This window comes from Echinops telfairi, unplaced genomic scaffold (assembly GCF_000313985.2).
Source record: "Echinops telfairi isolate 266 unplaced genomic scaffold, ASM31398v2 ScPeMD7_7413;HRSCAF=8451, whole genome shotgun sequence".
NCBI lineage: Eukaryota > Metazoa > Chordata > Mammalia > Afrosoricida > Tenrecidae > Echinops > Echinops telfairi.
In genome coordinates this window covers 1,750,511-1,761,015 of record NW_022111313.1, presented here as the reverse complement: position 1 = coordinate 1,761,015, position 10,505 = coordinate 1,750,511, and positions in this window count along the sequence as shown.

Genomic DNA, 10,505 nt, shown 5'->3' with positions numbered 1-10,505 from the left:
CCCCCCTTGAACCTTTGTGGGACTGAGGGTCTTTACACAGCAGTGAAGCTGGGGGAGAGGGGAGCATGTGGGTGCCACATCTTACACCCGAACGCCACTGAGAAGCCGTTAGTCCCCCTGAGTTGTTGGTGTTGAACACGGGGCACATGACACCTGTTGACTGTAGGGGGTCTGCCACCTGGACCCAGGCTTCTGGGAACATGCATCCTTGAATGAGAAAGGGAAGCCACGCTTGAATGCTTGAAATCACAGCCGTTCTGGTCTGAGGCCCTTTGTCACCTCGTGTCTGATTGGAGGAGAGGCTAGGGGTAAGCCCCTCCCAGGGAGTGGAGCCTTCAGGGTAAGGTCACTCAGCACCTAGGTGACTGGGTGCGGGTAATAATCCCAGCCCCTGACGCTGAGTCAGGCCGTGTACCAGACTGAACCCTGGCATCCTCTTGGGCCGGCCATCCATCCATCCATCCATCCATCCATCCATCCATCCATCCATCCATTCACCCATCCATCCATCCAGCCAGCCAGCCATTCACCCATCCATCCACTCTCGCTCAGCATCTGTTGCATAGGAGCCATTCCTCTGGGCTCCAGGGAGTTGACCGACCCAGATCTCTGCCTGCGATGCCAGACCACAAACCCAGGACCCTGGGATAGCTGACAAGTCAGGTGGCACTGTTCCGGAGAAAGAGGGGACCTAGGGAGGTGAGAATGGGGAAGTGGGAGGGGAGGAGATGTGAATTGAGCCAGGACGGGCAGGTTGGGCACCTCTGGTGAGAAGACACCTTTGCAGACTCAAAAGAAGCATCTGAGAGCGTCCTGTGAACCCCACAGGAGCCTTCCAGGTAGATGGCACGGCAGGCCAAGCAAAGGCTCTGAGATGGGTGTTTGCCTCCAAGGGGGCACCGGGGAACCTTGGTTTATACATGAACATACCTGGATTATCTGAGCTTGAGACTGAGCTGGGTGCCCTGTGTTTGATCCTGCTGAAACACAGAGCACCCAGCTCCATCTCAAGCTCAGATCATCCATGTTTGCTCATGTAAATAGGTCCCCCACGGGAGCCCTGGGGTGCAACAGTTCAAGAGCTAGGTCCCCCACCCTACCCCCCAAATAAATAAAATCAAGAAAGGAGCACAGAGTTGGAGCGTTTCAAGGCAGCACCAGCGAGAGCACCGAGCGCCATGGAGTCTGTAAGGAGAGCAGCCGGGAGTGAGATGGCCAGCTTCCAGGGAAGGCCTGAATATCAGACCCTGGCCCTCTCCAGAGGCCTCTCCCCAGTGGCCTGCAAGGTCCTGACCCTGGAAACTGATCTACTGATAATCCAACTCCCCACGCACCCACCCCCTACTGCCTCTGGGCTGACCCTACATTCATCTGTGCCCATGGTCTCCTCCGGGGGAGGGAGATCCAGATCCGGGCTGTGTGCCTGTACGTTTACATTACCTGGAGGGTCCTCAAAGACATCTAAGTCCGACACTTCAGCCGTGGAGGAAGACTTGAAGAGACACTCCGAGTCACCCTGGCTGCTCACCGAATGCTGATGGACCGATGGACCGCCACTGTGAGTTACAGCATATGGGCAGAAGGAAGCCGCCTGTCTTGGGATGCCTAGGGCTTACGCACGCAGGTCCTGGAACCAGACACCACTCACAGGGGCCCCAAGTGTAGCTTTGGGTAGCGTCTCAGTGATGCTGTCACAGACATGAGTCACAAGTGAGTGACTTTTCGAAACAGAACTTTGCTTTCTCGCCGGGCAGGAGGCGAGAAGTTTAACTGTGGGGCAACCATGTTCTCTCTCCGGGTCAGCTCTGGAGCAAGGGCAGGCTAGTCTCTTTGGTTGCCACTTCTGGGTTTCTCAGCAATCTTCTTGGGGCATGTGCCTGCCCCGGGCTGTGCATCATTATTTGTGGCTGATCTGATTTTCTTTTTAATTATAAAATGCTTTTATGGGGGCTCTTACATCTCTTATCACAATCCATACATTCATCCAGTATGTCAGGCACATTTGCACATACGCCGCCAGCGTTCTCTTCCTACCCGAGCCCCTCACATCGGCTCCCCATTTCTTCCCCCCCCCCATGAACCCTTGATAAGTCATAGATTATTTTTCCCATATCTTACATCGTCCTCCGTTGCCCCTCACCCACTTTTTCATTATTCATCCCCCTGGGAGGGGGTTCTAGATTGATCCTTGTGATCTATTTCCCTTCTCTCCCCGCACCCTCCCCTAATCCTCCTGGAATCTCTACTCTCCTTGTTGGGCCTGAGGGCTTTATCTATCCTGGATTCCCTGTGTTGCGGGCTCTTATCTGTAGCAGTGTGCATGTTCTGGTCTAATCCGATTTGTAAGGTAGAGTTGAGGTCATGATTGTGGGGTGAAGGAAGCACCAAAGAGCTAGAGGAAGTTGTGTGCTTCATCAGTGCTATACTGCACCCTGACTGGCTCATCTCTTCCCTGTGACCCCTCTGTGAGGGGATGTCCAATTGTCTACAGATGGGCATTGGGTCTCCACTCCATGCCCCCCACCCACCCCATTCAGCTTGGTATGGTTTGATTCTGGGTCTTAGATGCCTGATACCTGATCCCATTGACACCTCATGATCTGCTTTTTTTTATATGACTCTCAAAGGCGCTTGGCCTAACACACACCTGTGTTAGGCTGGGTCCTCTAAAGAAGCAAAGCCAATATGCTTATATGTGTCTGTCTATGGAAAGAGATTGATACCAAGAAAGGCTCACACAGTTGTAGAAATAGATAAGTCCTGTCCGTTTCAAGTCTGTCAGTCAGATGTAAGTTGGAGCCTTCTCCTGAGTCAGGAGCTGAAGAACCGGTCGGGACGGCCACAGGCTGGTGGATGTCAAGCGGAATGAATCCGAGGTCAGCAGTGGGCACTCGGCCCTTCACCGCAGAGCTTTGGCCATCGGCAACAATGTAACAGATGGATGAACCAGAAATAGGATCCAGATCCGGAAGGAGGCAAAAGAGAACGCGGTTCTGCTCAGGGTCTCTCTGAAATGAAAGACCACACCCTCAGCGAGGTGTCATCAGGCTTCAACCTGACTGGGTTCACCCAGGTACATGGATTGACATACAATCTAACCATCACACATCCCTGCAGGGCTATGCTCTCAGGAATAAAGAAAAATCATTCCCAAAGGGGATTATACCCACAGGCATACGGGATTAGGGCTTTATATATGTATGTGTGTGTGTATGTATGTATATATACACACACTTAATCCTACTATATATCTATATATAGAGCTATATAGTACTCTTACTATATAGCTCTATATATAGAGTGTGTGTGTGTGTATATTAAGCCCTAATCCCGTATGCCTGTGGGTATAATCCCCTTTGTGTGTGTGTGTGTGTGTGTGTGTGTGTGTGTATACACACACATCCCCTTTGTATATATATATATCCCCAAGTATATATACATACTTGGTGGTTGGGAAACACAATGTAAACCCATAACGAGTAGGTCCTTTGAAGTCTTTGAGGCTTAATTTTTTCATCTGTAAAGTTGGGATGCAAATGAATATCTCTTGGACCATGGGGGTGGGTGTGTAGGGAGGCACGTGTTAATAAAACACTGAAGGTGTTCACATTTTCATTTTAAGCTTTCAACTATTTCCCTAAGTAATATAGCTACTCCTTAGTTATTTGCTCTTCTTGGTAACGTTAGTCGTTAGTCGTTTAACATCTCACCTGTTCCCACCTAATTCTCAAGGCTGAAGCTGCAGCTGCGGCTCCCACCAGGACCTATTAGAAATACAGCATCTCGGGCCCCACTCAGCCTGCGTGCCTGGGAGCTTGCATTTTGACAAGCTCCCCAGGGGATTTCTGTGCCCCGTAAGATTTGAGAAGGCTGCTCTAGGATCCAGCTGGGGGCAAGAGTTTTCTCCAAGTCACCGAACAAGCCCCACAGGGGCCGTGTCGTCAGATGTAGCCCTCCCAGAGCTTCGGTCCCGCAGAGCTGAGAGGCAGAGCAAGCAGGCTCTGCTGTGTCAGAGTGCCTCCTGGGATGAGACGCAGCCCGCCTAGCAGGTCCAGGTGGTGGGAAAGGCACCCTCCAGGCTGGCCACTGGGCTGCACGTCTTGGAAGGAGGAAGGGCTCTGTCTAAATAAGTGGTTCTCAACCTTCTCAACCTTCCTCATGCTGCCACCCTTTCATACAGTTCCTCATGTTGTGGTGACCCCCCAACCATAAAATAATTTTTGTTACTATTTCATAACTGTCATTTTGCTACCGTTATGAACTGTAATGTAAATATCTGATATGCAGGATGTTTTAGGCGACCCCTGTGAAAGGGTCGTTCGACCCCCAAAGGGGTTGTGTCCCCAGGTTGAGAACCACTGGTCTCAATCTTCACAAAGGCTAGGGAATGGTCAGAGGTGGTGCTGAAGAGCCCAAGGCCGGCCGTGCCCATGGCAAACAGCCCCCCATGTTCCCCTCTGGCCTGACTGCAGGGCAAGCCTTGGGCATCGGCTTTTAGAGGTGGGGTATGCATGCCCACGTGTGCCTGGAGTGTGTGGTGTGTATGTGCGTGTGTGCATGGTATGTTTATGTGCATATGTGGTGTGTGCCTGTGTGCGGCATGGATGCATGTTTGTAGTGTATGCATGGGGGTAGTGCATACATGTGTATATGTGCATAATGTGCAGTGTGTGTACTTGTGTGGTATATATAGCTGTGTGTGGATGGTATGTGGTGTGTCATGGTGTTTATATATGCATATATCTGTGTATGCATATATAGTGTGTGTATATAGTGTGTACACATGAAATGCATATATGTGTGTGTAGTGTGCATGTGGTATGTGCCTATATTATGTGTAGCTATGCCTGTGTGTGGCATGTATATAGGTACATGGGGTTTGTATATGAGTATGCAGTATGTATGGGTGGTGGGCATACATGTTCATGTGTACACATTTGAGTGTGTGTATGAGCATTTGGTTTGTATATGTGTGTTGAAAATAAATGCATGTGCATGGTGTATGATTTGTGTGTATGTATGAGTGGTGTGGATGTGTATTTATGTGGTGTATATGCTTATACTGTGCATATGTATGGTGTATGTATATATACATGTGTGTATATATGGAATGTGTATTATGAATACATGCATGTGTGTTGTGTATTCACAGGTGTGTGTGTGTTTGTGTAGTGTGCATGTATGTGAGGCATTGATAGGGGTGGATGTGGTGTCCATGAATATGTGTGGTGTGTATGTTTGTGGGGAGTGCATGTGTATGGTATACATATGTGGAGTGGGTGCATGTATGTGTGGTATGGATATGTATTTATGTGGTGTGTATTTTGTGGGGGTATATGTGCATGTATATAGTGTATATGTGCATGGGAGATGTTTATGTGTGGTATGTGTATGGTATGTATATATGGTATGTGCATATGTAGTGTATGTATTTTTGTGGAATGTATGAATGTGTGCTGTGGATATGTGTGTATGTGCTATGTATGTATGTGTGTGGTGTACATGTTTGTGGGATGTGTGTGCATGTGTATGGTGTATGTGTGCATGTAGTACTTGTATGTGTAACATGTATATGCTTGTGTAGTGTGCATGTGGCATTTGTATATGTACATGTGGTCATATGTGTGCCATGTGCATCTAGGTGTGTGTGTGGTGTGGATATATGTGTAGGTGGCATGTTTGCATGTTTATGGTGAATACACATACATGTACATATATGCACTATGTGCATGTATGATATGAGTATGTATATGGTGTGTGTATGCATATGCATGGTGTATATGTGTACTTCTGGTATACACATGGGGTATGTACATGTATGGTGTGTATATGTGCACGTGTGGTAGGGATATGTGTGTGGTGCATGTGTACATGTGCATGCTGTATATATGTACAGGGTGCATAATGTGGTATGTGCATGAGCAGTGTATATGTGCATGTGGGGGTGTTTACACGTGTGTGCCTGAGTGTGCTTTTCATCTGGCACTGTGGTCACAGCCACATGACTGAGATGTTTAGTCATTGGTGATTTTATGGAAGTGTGTATGGGTAAAATTTCCAGGTGTGCAGCCTCTGGAGATGCGGCTCAGGCAGAATCTGATGCACACGGCACGCTCACGCTCACTCCACGCCAGGTGTACGGAGCTCTCGGTATGGTCGGCTTGGCCACAGGTAGCCAGAGGGAGCTCCCGGGCAGCCCGGCTGGCTGAGCTTCAGGGCAGATGGTCTCAGCATTCGCCGATGAAGGTCTGCACCTGAACAATGTGGCCGTCAGCAGAAATCTGTCTGCCTCTTATTGCCCTCGAGACACATGCTGAATGCTGATTTAGTCACAATCGTTTCAGCACGATGTGACTGATGATGTATGAAATGAAAACCCCTTGCCCGTTGGCGGGTGCGGGGTGCGGATCCCAGTTGGCCGGCTGGCGGACACGACCAGCCCCTGCACTGCCAGGCCATCTTTCATCGTGGCCAGGCCGGCCCAGGTGTGCAGCAGGTGGGCAGATCAGGTTACGGCCAGGGCCAGGATGGTGTCCTGGCCGGGGGACGAGGACATAGTGGGTGGGCACTGGCTGCTGGGGGGAAATGGGAAGGCCCTGGACCCCGGGTGGAATGCAGGAACAATCCTCCTTGCATCTCACCCACGGGGCTCCTGCCTGCTCTCTGTCTCCCGGGGGACCCATCCCAGCAGAGCCAACTAGGAAAGCTTATTACTTACTTAAACTTAGGTGGGTCCCTGTCACACCCTCTCCCTTCTCTGTAGGGATACTGTTCGAGGTGCACCCTCCATACTGCTCACACTCCTCAAAGCCCGCTTTGTGAATTCACCCTGGATCCTGAGGGGGCAGACAGGTAGCACCTGTCAGGAGTCCTGTCTTACAGACAGGGAAACGGGCACTTGGGGAGGTTACTGGCTCGGCCCAGTGTGCTGACACTCCTGAGTCTTACAGCCTTGGCGGTGGCTTCCGCTCCCAGACCTGCCTGTGATGCAGGCCTGCACCTCGAGAAGGGTGGCTCCGGAGTTGTGCTGGGCGCCCTCCGCGTGGTTGGACCCGGAGGTCTGGGACTGAATTCCTTCATGGTTTCAGTCACCAGGTGTGTACTGAGTTTCAGGTATCTGGTGATGTCCCTCCAGTCCAAGCCCGAACGAAGAAGCAGAAAGCCATTCAAGATCTGGGGTAACTCTAGTTGGGGAAGAACAGAGTGACATGGGGACAAAGAAAGCCAGCTGAGAGGACTCAGCGCAAAGGGCGACCAGAGAAGGCCTTCCTGAGAAGCTGATGTCCCAGGAGAAGCCAGATGTGCAACCGACATGTCCTCTGGATGTCCCAGCACATGCAAGGCCCCGTGGTGAGTCCAAAGAGCACCTGGGCTATTTGGCTCCACAGTCACCTTTTTTGGGTTTATTTAAAGGTAAAATGTATATTCTTTTATTTGTTTGGACCAATACTTGGAATTCAGTCAGTCAAACGGATGCAGCGGAAAACGGAATAGCAGGATACAAAAAGGAAACAAGCTAGTGTTTATCATTAAAACAGAGCAGAAGGGTCGAGGAAATCCACGAAGCTCCTTATGACTGAACCTTCCCCCACCCCTAACTTGTTTCATAAGAAGACTCCCAATCCTAAAACTTAACAACTCATCCTTCATTGCACATCTTTGTACTTTTAGTTCTTATTCTCGAGGCTAGATGTTAAAGACATTCAGTGTAGTAATCTACATAGTTCTCTATAGGCAGGGACAGCGTTTATCAAGCTGTCCAGAGCATCCAAGCCAAACAGTCGGGAGGTGATTGTGGAGTCTTTGGTTAAATAGCAACCATGGTTTTCACCCCGGCCGCCACATATGGTAGGAATGAGAAAACCCAGGTAATCAAGCCAAGAGAATTCTCAAACCAGAAGACCTACTGCAAAGGAAGGCATGCAGAAAGGCATGTAGAAAGGAAGGCATCCTTGCATCTCACCCACGGGGCTCCTGCCTGCTCTCTGTCTCCCGGGGGACCCATCCCAGCAGAGCCAACTAGGAAAGCTTATTACTGCATTTAAACTTAGGTGGGTCCCTGTCACACCCTCTCCCATCTCTGTAGGGATACTGTTCGAGGTGCACCCTCCACACTGCTCACACGCCTCACACGCCCGGATGGACGTGGAGCCACGTGTCTGTCTGCACCCACCTTCAGATGGTAGCTATGGACTCATTTAAAAAGAAATCTAAAGTTTGTACGGCTTCCAGATCCCAGAAGTTCTCTGGAACTGGGGCAGCAGGGAATTCCTCTCCATCGTTTTGGAATGGGTTGTTCCAGGCCTGACTGTCCCAGGAGTGGTGATTCCCGTGGTGCTTGCTTGGGTGCACCACGTCTGACTCTTCCACCCCCGGCTGTTGCTCCAGCCCTGGCTGCTCCAGGTGTGGCTGCTCCAGCTCCGATCACTCCACACGGGAAGGCTTCCAGAGGCAGGCATCCCTGGTGGCTGGAAGCACGGAGGCCCAGGCACTCTGTAGGTGCAGGCACCTTCTGAGTCACACCACGGTCATTCTCGGACCACCTGGTGGCTTTCTGCCACCTCTTACATCGCCTTCTCTGGTTCTGGAGCCAGGTCTTCACCGGTTTGTAGCTCAGATTCAGGACTTTGGAAAGTTCTCGCATCTGCTGGAGGCTGTCTGTCTGTTTGTGAGTTCCGTCTTTGAGTATGCACAGCTGCGTCTGAGAGAACACAGTTCGGCCCTTCGGGTTCCTGCCCCGGCCCTTCCTTTCCTTCTTCACTGGGTTCCTCTCTTCAGAATAGGGCAGATGTGCTCTGGGACTGGGGTGGTGGCAGGGTCCCGGCTGTCCTGAAGAAGCGGAGCACAGAGGCGAGAAGAGGAGAGACAGCCGTCTCTGGGGAGGGCCTCAGCCGATGACATTTGCAAGGATGTGTACTTTTCTTTAGCCCCCCCCCCCCCCCAAATCCTAGTTATTGTGAAGAATCTCTAGAATCCGAAGTTTCAGGAAGGTTTTGTGGAGAAGCTGTGTCTATACTCCTGTTGCTAAGTGAAGAAAAAAGATAGAGAGAGAACCCCAAAACAAAACAACAAAACCGAAGCCCTAGATTGTGTCGAAAGCCAAGTCAGAATCCAGGGCTCTTTGGATGGATAAGACGAAGACCTTCGGAGATAAAAGCATTAAAGGGCCGAAGGGAAGGGGAAATGGCTCAATAGCAACAGGAGGCGACCAGCCCCATCCCCGGGAAGAAAACGATTTTGGAATCTCAGGATGTTTAACTGAAAGTGGGTCTATAATGCAGGTCTTAGCCCGGCCCCTCCAGCGCCCTCCTTCCTCCACAGCCACCTGATGTCAGCTTTTCCTGGGGTCTGGTGGACACCGGGTCCCAGACATGGGCGTCTGTACCAGTCACCACATTCTTGGGGTGCCTTGAGTGGGTACCTAGTTCTTACAAACGAAGAACTCCTCACAACCCCCAAGCCTGGGCGTTCTTGCCCTCAGCAGCGCCCAGGCTTGGGCAGATGCCTCTCCTATCTTTTGTCAGTGGGACCACTTCCGAGCAGCACGCACCCCGGGGAGCGATCTGGGGCGGCAAACCCAGGGGTTCCCAGACATCAGAGAGGTTGCAAAAGATGGAAGAACCCAGGCTGTCTAGATACCAAGTCCAGGGCTCGTTCCTTAGTGGGGGGTCCCATGAAGACAGAACTCTGACATCCCCCACTTGGCTACGTCTCTGAGTCTGCGGCCCCCATCTTGTTTGGCACGGGGTCATTGGCTTTGATTGCCAAATGCCTTGTGGGAATTTGCTGGGGATGGGGGTGGGACTGGAGGAACAAAAGGATGGTTTAAGGGGATTCAAAAGCCTCATTATAAGCAGCTAATTGAATTTACAGACATTTGGTTCTTTTATTTCCATTTATGAAGGGGATCAATCGAGGGAGGCCAGGGGTGGGGTGGGGTGGGGTGGGGTGGGGGTGGCAGGCTCGGAGGCTCGCCCAAGGCCTTCGATGACTTCCGAAAGCCTGTTGGGCACTAAGCAATACTCAGGCTGAGCCGTGCCACCCTGTACTCAATAAGCAGATGGAGCTGCAAGGCAGAGTTTTTCTAGATAACACAGCCGAACATTACTTTGGACAGGTTTTCAGGAGAGCCCAGTCCCTGTGAAAGGACATCCTGGAGTCGAGGGCAACCCAAAAGAGGGAGCCCCTGGACGAGATGAATGGACACTGTGGCTGCAGCCATGGGGCCCGCATGAGAACCGTCGTGAGGATGGCGCAGGACCGGCCGCGCTGGGCTCTGCTGGTCACCGGGTCACTGTGAGTTAGAACTGACCCAATGGGGCCCAGCAACAGCAGCAGCAGAACCGGATGCAGTGAGGACTGACCCCCATGGTCACACACACACCCCTCTCTGCAGCTGAGTCCTGAGACCTGCCTTTACGCTGCAGCCTCCTAACCCTTCTTGATATGAATATCAAATTGACAAACAATCTTAATTTCAAAAACGCATAGTCAGGTATGAGCAT